The following is an 11,710-nucleotide window of genomic DNA, read 5'->3' on the forward strand; positions in this document are numbered from 1 at the left end:
GCGGAGCAAGACAGGTCAGTTCTCCTTACCAAATGTCAGATCAGAAAATATATGTACTGGTTATAGAGTGTAGTTGGCATGTAGTCTAAAGATATAAATTGTATGAACTCTGATATATTTTGTAAACGTTTTGAATAAGTTAAATGTTATCAAAGTTTTTAAATTACTCACTATTTTATACGAATAAATGTTTGAAAAGTCAATGTGACACTTCGGACTCGTATCCGGGTCGGATACGGGTTGGGGGTGTTACATGGGGTGTTGTATAAGCTTAAAGAAAGCTTATACAGTATTAAAACATCAAGATGAGTATATTAGAGATGAATTTATAAAATGGGTTTTGAAATGAAATTTTGATATGAAGTAGTTTTTGAAGTTTTGTTGAGATATTTGACTTGTCAATGACCTAATTAAAGGTTTAGGAGTATTAGAAATATTTAAGAGTTTGTTTGGAATTTTGGTATGATTTTTAAATCTAAGTGTTCAAACGAGATTTTGAATAATTAGGAGTAATAAAGGAAGTCAAATTACTGTGGATATATAAGGGTGAGTTTTAAGGCTTAAGGGTGACGAATATAATATAAGAGATTTAGGAAGTGTTTGGGTTGATTTTCGAAGTGAAAATGGTCATTCTGGGCTTCGAGTATCGGGACCGTTAGAACAGTACCGATATTTCAAGGGTTAAATATGTGTATTTCTTAAGGGTAGTATCGATACCCGTTGAGGAGGGTATCGATACTGAGAGAGAAGTATCGATATCAGTTGAGGAGGATATCGATACTGAAAGGATAGTATCGATACCAGGGGGATGATATCGATACCATTTTTAATAAGCGATTACAGAATGCTAATTCGGTATCAGTACCTTGAGGAGGTATCGATACCCTTGAAGGGAAGTATCGGTACTGGTGGGTAGTACCGATACTTCTAGGCATAAAATGGAAAGTAATAGTTCCATGCATCACAAGTTATTCTAATTGGTTATAAACGATTTGAAGAACAATATTGATTTTCGATTGTTTTGTGTAGTGATTGATCGTAATCAACTTTCGACAATTTTACATATTAAGTATCGATTCGAAAGGTGTTAAGGATTTGGATTAGAACTTCCGTTAGGCAAAGGTGAGTGCAACTTCTCAGTTTTGCAACAGAATTGAGGAAGGCTTGCGATAAACCAACCTTAGTGTTTTCGATCGAAAATGTTATAATTTATTTTATGTTATATTTCAATGTTTTATTCAAGTTATATTATACAAGCTATGTTTTATGATCATACGATTATGGAAATGTGAACTTTGAACAAGTGAATGTGAACAACCTCTATGAGAGAGAAACTATGTGAATAAGAAACACTTTGAATAATGATTGAGCATAATTATGTGATTAATAGCCCAAAGTATATGTACGCGAATTAGAGGTATAGTTGGCATGCCAAGAGTTGAGGGTTTTATGTGGTCCTTTGGGGTAAATATGTGGTACTTCGGTGCAAAATTACGAGCTGTGTTGACAACATTAATACACAACCTCATAGTACTTAAATACCTGGAGTTCTCAGTAGTATACATTGGGCAATTGAAACCAAATTAAATAAAGTGAAATACATACATAAGTTTATCTTTGGAATGTGGGGAATACGTTGGAATTCTTTATAAAATATTTTGATTATTAAGATTAGCACTCTTTGTATTTTCCTCACTAAGTCATCGACTAAGCGTATGATTTCTCACGCGTAGGTTTGAAGAAAGCAGAAGACTGAGTTATCGAGGATAACATATCACTTGAAGATCAGATCATGACAAGTTAAATGTAGGTTTTTATGTTATTTTGGTAAACGGTTGGCATGTATTATACTTTTAATTTGAAATACTCTGATCGAATTTGCAAACTCTTATATTTTGGGTATTTATGTAAATTATTAAGATTTTATGTAAATATGTATGTGAAGTGATTATTTTATTAAAAAGGTTTATATCTTTTTATTTTAGTTAAAAGTTTTAATTTTGTTCCTATTTGTGAATTGCATATGTTTTGAAAAGTCAAATGTAACACCTCAGATTTATATCCAGGTCGGGTACGGGTCAGGGGTGTTACAATTTGATCATTGAAACTAATATGATTTCAGTCAATAATTAGGCAGTTTAGTGTTGTTTCATATCCAAATATAACTACCTAATAACGCTTGATTTTAAACCATTTAAAATATAACATTTATACTATTCACTTATAAATACAATTAATACTAAAATTAAACAAAACAAAAGAAAATAATCCCTAATTACTATTACAAACCCTTTTAAAATAAATATGATAAAGCAATCCAAATATATAGTGTACATGCTACTAATATGTCAAAGTAAGGATGTCTTACTGATATTGTCGGTAGGTTTGATTTCTAGAAGAAGCTCGCAAGCTCCTCTCTTCACGCCCTCTACTCTATTCGAACATACGCATGAAAATCATCACGCGCTATGTAAAACTTAGTGAGGCAGAAGTATAGCTTAAACATAAAATCCATAAAATATAAACAATAAACCAAAAATTTAAATAAAAAACAATTAAAACTTCAAACCGGGCTAGTCAGTCCAATTTTCTTCTGAAAACCTAAAAACATCATCTTATGATTTTATCAAAAATCATGTAAGTCATCATTAAATATCATAAATAACTTTTGTTCTTTTTATTCAGATATATTTCATAACTTTCTTTTCAATTCTATGTTCTTTTCTTTTATATATTGTCATAACTTTCACACTTACTGTTACAACCCAATATATGTAAGAGAATATATGGTACGCGAGTTTAAGGTGCACACTAGGCACAACAAAGGTGCTGAATCAAAGCTGAACTGATAACTAAAAAATACTCACTAAATGGCTTGTCAAATGTACATATGACTCTCAATGCAACATACAATGGGTTTATATGTGTCATCATAGAATTATTTATTAATCTGTGTCTGATGACTATAAAACATCTGATATTTGTAAACATTTGATAGTTTTAATCATATGATATATGTAAATATCTGATAACTGTAAATATATGATAATGGTGTAATGTCTGATAACTGTAAACATTTAGAATTCATAGTCATAAATATCATACTTGGGCAGTTCATACCCAAAATGATTCATAAAACTTGATGAAAAATATTATAGAAATATTCCTTACTAAAAAATTATAAATCACACTGGAAAATAAAAAGAGGTTGACTTATCGCAAGTCTTCCTCAATCAAAGTAATTAAATAAATAAACTAGACTCATTTGAAAAAGTTACTTATAAATCAAATATAAGTCTCACTAAGCTTTAAAAATTACTTCCACTACACAATTTATTGAAATTTCATATTCTAGCAGTTTGCACTATCTTCAAAGAAATATTATTTTGTACTAATATATATATATTAAAATAATATTTCATTTGAACCAATGAAAACTAGGCTCGAATGTGAATTTAACCATATAAGGCATTCCATCTAGTTCTACTTGTACAATTTATAGCAAATTTTCAAAGTTGACTGACATAAACTGTTTTGGACAAAATCTGCTGTCTTGTTTTCTGACCTATCACTGATTAAAAATTCATATATTTTTTATACTCATCTAAATCAGTTTTCGTTTGTTATAAACGAAACTAGACTGATAGATGAATCCAATGGTATAAGATTCATAATCTAATAATTTTTGTAGAATTTCTGGTGATTTTCTAAATTTATTGTTCAAAACATAATTTATAGGCAGATTTTACCAACTGGTGTCCTTGACTTATTCACTAGTTCTATTAACTTACTAAATAAACATATAACCTTGAATCACACTTCACATAATACTAGGAGTCAGTTCTTAACGTAATTCCAACACTGGCTCATCGCAAGTCAATGTTTGCTCGAAACATATATATACAAATGAAATGCACTCACCTCACTTTTGGTATGATTTCTTTACTTGCTTTTCTTTTTCCTTTCAAATCACTAGGATCGTAAGAATTATCATGATATGTACGACATCACATTTATAACACAATATATTTAAACTATATTTTAGTACTTATACTAACATAATCTAATTCCAATTCTATAAAACATAATCTATACTAGGTCGATATAAAACTAATTTACTCTTCTATATCAAACTTTCCCAAAATAAATATTTAATTCCACAAATACTCATTCTCATCATCAACCTTCCCACTATAATGACTTTACAGTTAAATCACTATTCATGAATTACCTTTAGAATTCATATAAACTTTTCCATTTATTTCTAAATGATTCTTCATCATTCTCATTTATTCTAATTAAAACTTTAGAATTCCAGCATGTAGATAACATCCTCAATCCAATACTTTAACTTTTGAATTATTGTATTTTTATCCTTAACTTTCCCTAATCTTTCTTGAATTCAACAATTAATTTACTAACTTACAATTTAATCCCAAAAATCACTTAAACTTGAAAACTATCACTTAACTAATAATTCACGGCATAGAACCTTAGTTAATTTTTTTTCTACAATATATGTATACAAATCCTTCACAACTCCAAAAGTTATAAATAAATCTGTAGGTTTCAACCAAACTCCATTTTAGTCCAGATTTGATTTCAAGCACACCAAATCGCCTTTATCATCATTCTAAGCCTTTATTAATTTTTTTAGAATTTTTCCAAATATTTTTCCCTTTGGCCGAATAGTTTTATTCTTTAAAAAATAATCCCTTAACTTGATTCAAGCTCAATTTCATCATCCACACAACATTTACAATCAATTCAACTCCTTTTCATATCAAATATAAATCAAACACAACATTTTCCTAAACATAACCCTATAGTCGAACCATATATATATATATATATATATATATATATATATATATATATATATAGTCTTACGCTTGATTTTTAACAACTTTCATGCTTGATTTTAACTTCACAACACTTCTAACATCAATAATCAACATTTAATCATAAAAATCACACTTCCCCTTCATCCACATCTCACCAACTTAAACAAAAAACATGAAGATTTTTATACTAAATGAAAGAGATTTTCATGCAAGTTATTTTATCTTTAATAATCTAACTTAAAATCATAATGAAAATGGACCAAAAATTACAAAGAAAACTCTCTCACCTTGGCTATAGAACTCACGGCTAGATGGAAGAAGAAGAAACTAAAATTTTCTTCAATTTGCTAGAAATTATCCTTTAATACACATGGCATCATCTAATATAAATGAATTTTAAATTCATTTAATCCAATTTATAATTTTCCCTTTAATAAAATTTAATAATTTCATTCATACCTCTCCATGACATCATCTCTTACATCATAAAAACCATAAAGAAAACATCTCAATTCTAATTTTACACTTCCATCCTTGAAAATTTCAAAATTTAGTCACTAAATTTCTTTAATTCAGCTAAATAGAGAAAATTATATCCAAATTCACTGATCCATAATAATTTTCATTGTTGTAAAATAAGGAAATAATATTTCCTAGCTCTACTTGACATTTTCCAAATTTTTCATGAAATTATGATTCGATCCGATTATCCGATTATCCGATTTCTTACCAGACTTACTACTCAATTAATTCTTGCACAAATTCCGGATCAAAATACGAATTTCACATAAGATCAACTCTTAAGGATGAACTATCCATTTATAGAATAAAAATTATTTTTAGGAAAATTACCATCTTGGTCCTTAAACTTTTCCAACTTTATACTTTGGTCACTAAATGTTCAAAACTTTCATTTTAGTCACTAAATAAAAGTTGGGGTATTACATTCTTTGCTCGTTAAGTTCGATAAAATATTACTTGACTCGACTTAATATTTTTTGTTAGACTTGTTCTCGTTAAGCTCACCATAATTTTTACCTTATTTTTTAACTTTATGTAAAATTTAGTAAATTAATAATTTAATACTTTCTTGTTAGTATTTATTAAAAAAATTAATAAATTAGTAGTAATTATTAATTAGAAATTTAGAACCTTTCTTACTCTTTATTAATAAATTATTAATTATTAGTTAGATTTTCTTTTTTTTAATGGAATAATTTTTTAAGATAACAAAAAAATTGACGAACAGTTCGCGAACTTATCAAATCGAGTTGAATCTTATTTAACTCAACTCATTAAGGTCTTGAATCAAGTTCAAGTTAAATCATTCCAAATTAAACGCTAACTAAATTTTGATCAAGTTGAATTTAAACCACTTACAAACTACTTAATTCATTAAGTACCCTTAACTCCTGCTTTATGTTTCAACAACCAACTTATGAGAGGAAAATCACTTTGAAGTGAAAAAACAGAGAAACCTCAATCACTAGTAGATGGATCTACAATCCCGTTGAATTCTGAGGAAGAGATGAGTGTAGAGCCATGTTGATTTTTTGTCAATATGAATTCTGTTTATTATTTGAGTGATTCTTGATAAAATAAAATTAATTATTAATAAATCATGGCACACACGTTGCATATGAGATAATATAAATTATTACTGTATGACTTTTTTCAATGCGACATTAATGAGTTGCATGTGGCGTTACTTGACTTCTGTCTCTATGTTTAGAGACGTGTGATCTTGAATGCCTGGTGATGTGAGCCACTGAGCGCTGCTGCTTTTGACTTAATTATTGCGTTTCAAAACATTCTTTACTTTTTGAAAATTTTTAAATAAAAACAAATTATAAACTTAAATACAAACTTTTATAACTCACTTACGATGTAATTCATGTATAATTTTTTTTTCAAAAAAATAATATTATATTAATAATTAAGTTGGCAAAAGTGATTAATTTGACATAACGCCTACTTGTGCTCTTGTTCAAACCCATAGTCCACAGCCACCGAAGACAGCTATTAAATATATACGTATATATATTATGTTCAAAGCTTATTTTACCGAAGACTTCTCTTTTCAATTTGGATCGAAATTTTGTCCCTCTCCATATATATATATATATATATATATTATATATATATATATATATATATATATATATATATATATATATATATATATGCATAACAACACACTCATCAAACATTTGTAGCATTTCACTCTCGACTAAGGCTGTAAAATCAGGTAATCGGTCAGATTTCAGTCGGATCTTGACAGGCCGAGTAAAATCAGGTACAAGTCAACTCAGATTGATTTGACACCAGATCCAGATCGGGTTCAGGTAAGGTCAAATCAGTTCGGGTTATTTTCAGGTTGATTTGACACCAGATCCAGATCGGGTTCAGATCAGGTCATTTTCAGTTCGGATCGATGTCAGTTCAAGTCAAAACAGTTTAGGTCCGAAGCAGATAAAGACCAAGTTAATTCAGGTTCGGGTGGACTTCAATCGGATCTTGTTCAGATCGGGTCACATTATTGACAGATAAAATTCAGGTCGGATGTTTACCGGATACGGATTGAGTTCAGGTCGGGTCGTTTTTATTTTTGGATTAATTATTTTGTCATCTTTCATTATTGTTGAATTGCAAGTTGTAATTGTATGTGATTTAGAGTAAATTAAGAGAAAAATAAATATTCATGGATAAATTTTGTGAAAAAATATAAATTTAAGGACAAAATTGAAGAAATGTAAAATTACAAATAAAATTTTAAAATATAAATTAAACAACACACATAGGTAAGGGACTAAATCGAAATAAATTTAAAATGTGAGGTTTAAATTAATATAAAAAGGACTAAATTAAATACATTTAAAAATTATGGGCCATTTACAAAAATATAAATAACAACTAACAATGGGCCAAATGAAGATGCAAATATAAATTTAAGGACTAAATTGAATACGTATAAAAGTGAAAGACTTAAAATTGAAATAAATTAAAAAACAAAAAAGGATTAAATCGAAATAAATACAAAATGTGAAGAAATAATAAAAAATATAATAAATTGCATTCATTTAAAAAATTGAAAAAATATAATATATATATAATATAAGTTTATATATAAACTATATTTATATTATAAATTATATAATTATTATAAGTTATATATATAAATTATGTTTATATGAACTATATATGTAAACTATATATGTATAAACTATAAAAAGTATATAGTTTATAAACTATAATTTTTATTAATATAGTATATATATATATATATTATTCAAAGTGAGTGGTGAGAGAAAACTTTTTAAAATAAAGATTTTTTTTTTGAGAAATTTTGAGAATATAGGGAAATTGAGAATTTAGAGAAAAATTGGAAATTTAGAGGGAATAGAAAATTTTGGAGGGAAATTGAAAATTGAGATTTTATTTGGAAATATATTTTGGGTTAATTAGGCTCATGCTCCTCCAACAATCATCATTTTTCCACTTGTATTTGATTTTTGATTTCTTTCATTTTAGTAATGGTTTAATTGTAAATATCTTATTGAATTTTCAATTAGATGCAATTTAATCATGTATACATTCTAATTAATTTTAATTTTCCATATATATATATATATATATATATATATATATATATATACTATATAGTTTATAAATTATAATTTATATTAATATAGTATATATATGTATGTATAACTAATATAAGTAATCTATAGATTATATATATATATATAGTTTATAGAAACACTATGCATAAACTATATAAAATAATAAAGTATATAATTTATAAAACCCTAAACCTTAAAGCCTAAATCATGAACCCTAACCCCTGAACTATATATGTAACTTATAGACATGTATGTATAAATCATGTATAGTATATATAAACTATATATATATAACCTATATATATAAAAACTATATAAAGTAAATTACTTATATAGTTTATAGAAACACTATGCATAAACTATATAAAGTAATAAAGTATATAGGTTTATAGAAACCCTAAACCCTAAACTATAAATCCTAAACTTTAACCCGTAAACACTAAACCATAAACCTTAATGTAAATGGAATAACACTAATGCATAAACTATATAAAGTAATAAAATATATAGTTTATAGAAACCCTAAACCCTAAATCATAAACCATAAACCATAAATATTAAACCATGAACCATAAACCATAAACCCTAATATAAATGGACTAGCACTATGTTAGTGTTTTTAGCAAGTTTGGTGATCAGAGTTTCTGCTGTTGTTTGGATATGGTTGTCCATCTCGTTCTATCTTCGTTCTGTTGCATGGTTTGTAATGGTGTTAGTTTGAGTTGGGTTGTGGTTTGGGGTATGCCTTGTGTGTTGTTAGTGTTATTTTTGTATTCGATTCTTCCCACCTATTGGTTCACTCTTTTTTCTCCACTTAGGGTTAGAGAGGTTTTTTAATGAGGTCCTCGAGGTGGTGTACTTTGCAATTATTCGTAATACAAAGTACTCCCTTTTCAAAAAAAAATGGACTAGCACTAAACCATAAACATTAAACCCTAAACCCTACACCCTAAACAATTACAAGTTGTAATTGTATATGATTTCGAGTAAATTACAAAAAAAATCATGGATCAATTTTGTTAAAAATATAAATTTCAGGACAAAATTGAAGAAATGTAAAATTACAAATAAAATTTTAAAATATAAATTAAACAACACACATAGGTAAGGGACTAAATTGAAATAAATTTAAAATGTGAGGTTTAAATTAATAATAAAAAATGGGAATTGATGCTAGCTAACATGGGGCGTTTGGTTCTTGATTCCCAGTTAGTGCATTATGGTAGTGGTTATTCCCACACAAGTAGTGCGCATGCACTTGTCATTGGAATGGTTATTTTAATGCTTTTGAGAAACTTAATAGGGCGCACATGGGATCAAAATTGGAAGGATGTGCTGCTTTAGAAAGTAATATTATTGATTTGCCGTTTGAGCCTAGTGGAGGGGTCTCGATCAAGGCCATTGACGTGCATTGTGGGCGTTTGGTTTCTATTGGAGACGCAGATCCCGCCTAAAACCCCGATTTTCATTTCGTGCGCAATTGAATTTCAATTTGCACCCCAAACTACATATAAACTATATAATTATTATAAGTTATATATAAATTAGGTTTATATGAACTATACATATAAACTATGTATATATGTATAAACTATAAAAAGTATATAGTTTATAAACTATAATTTATATTAATATAGTATATATATAAACTATATATGTATAAACTATATAGTTTATAAATTATAATTTATATTAATATAATATATATCTGTATGTATAACTAATATAAGTAATTTATAGATTATATATATATATATATAGTTTATAGAAATACTATGCATAAACTATATAAAGTAATAAAGTATATAATTTATGAAAACTCTAAATCTTGAACCCTAAACCCTATATCATATATATAAAACTTAAATATTAAACCCTAAACACTAAACTACATAAATTAATAAAATATATAGTGTATAGAAACCCTAAACCTTAAATCATAAACCCTAAACTATAAACACTAAACCCTAAATCCTAATATAAATGAACTAGCACTAATGTATATATATTTGTAATAAAAGAGTGGACTTATGTATTGGGCCTATGTAAACTAATGTAAATGGACTAGCACTATTGCAAATTGACTTATTTTTTGGTTTTATTATTACTTATTCATAACAACAAAATAAATGGACTATTAATGTGAATTAACCTAACATGCAATTAAAATATTAATTATACAAATGAAATTAATATGACATATACTACTATTTATGAACCATATAATATGCAATGTGACATACTAATTATTTAACACCTAATTAATCATGTTTTATATAATTTATATTTAAATAATTTTATTAATTTTATTAAATAATTTTATATAATATGTATGTATAAACCATATATAGTATATATAAACTATATATATATATAAACTATATAAAGTATATTACTTATATAGTTTATAGAAACACTATGCTTAAACTATATAAAGTATATAGTTTATAGAAATCTTAAACCTTAAATCTTAAACCCTAAACCATAAATTTAAACCATAAACACTAAACACTAAACCATAAACCCTAATATAAATGAACTAGCACTAATGCATATATATTTGTAATAAAAGAATGAGTTTATGTATTGGGCCTATGTAAACTAATGTAAATGGACTATCACTACTGCAAATGAACTTATTTTTTGGTTTCATTATTACTTATTCATAACAACAAAATAAATGGGCTATTAATGTGAATTAACCTAACATGCAACTAAAATATTAATTATGCAAATGAAATTAATATGACATGTACTACTATTTATGAACCATATAATATGCAATGTGACATACTAATTATTTAACACCTAATTAATCATGTTTTATATAATTTATATTTAAATAATTTTATTAATTTTATTAAATAATTTTATATAATATGTATGTATAAACCATGTATAGTGTGTGTATATATATACTATATAAAATAAATTACTTCATCCATTGTAATATATAAGTCAAGTAAATATCAGATCAGATCATTAACAAGTCGGATCATTTACAGGTCAGGTTAAAAACAGGTCAGGTTGAAAACAGGTCAGGTTGAAAACAGGTCGGGTAATACCAGTTATTTACCAGGTCAATCTCGGGTTCGGGTTCATATCAGTCGGATGCAGTTCGGGTTCGGGTATCATATTTTCGGTTCAGGTCGTTCTCAGGTCGGATGCAGTTCGGGTTCGGATTCACAATTTCCAGGTGTAAATCGGGTTCAGGTCAACACCAGTTTCGACTCGAGTCGGTTT

Source organism: Hibiscus syriacus, unplaced genomic scaffold, assembly GCF_006381635.1.
Source record: "Hibiscus syriacus cultivar Baekdansim isolate YM2019G1 unplaced genomic scaffold, ASM638163v2 tig00000916_pilon, whole genome shotgun sequence".
Taxonomy (NCBI): domain Eukaryota; kingdom Viridiplantae; phylum Streptophyta; class Magnoliopsida; order Malvales; family Malvaceae; genus Hibiscus; species Hibiscus syriacus.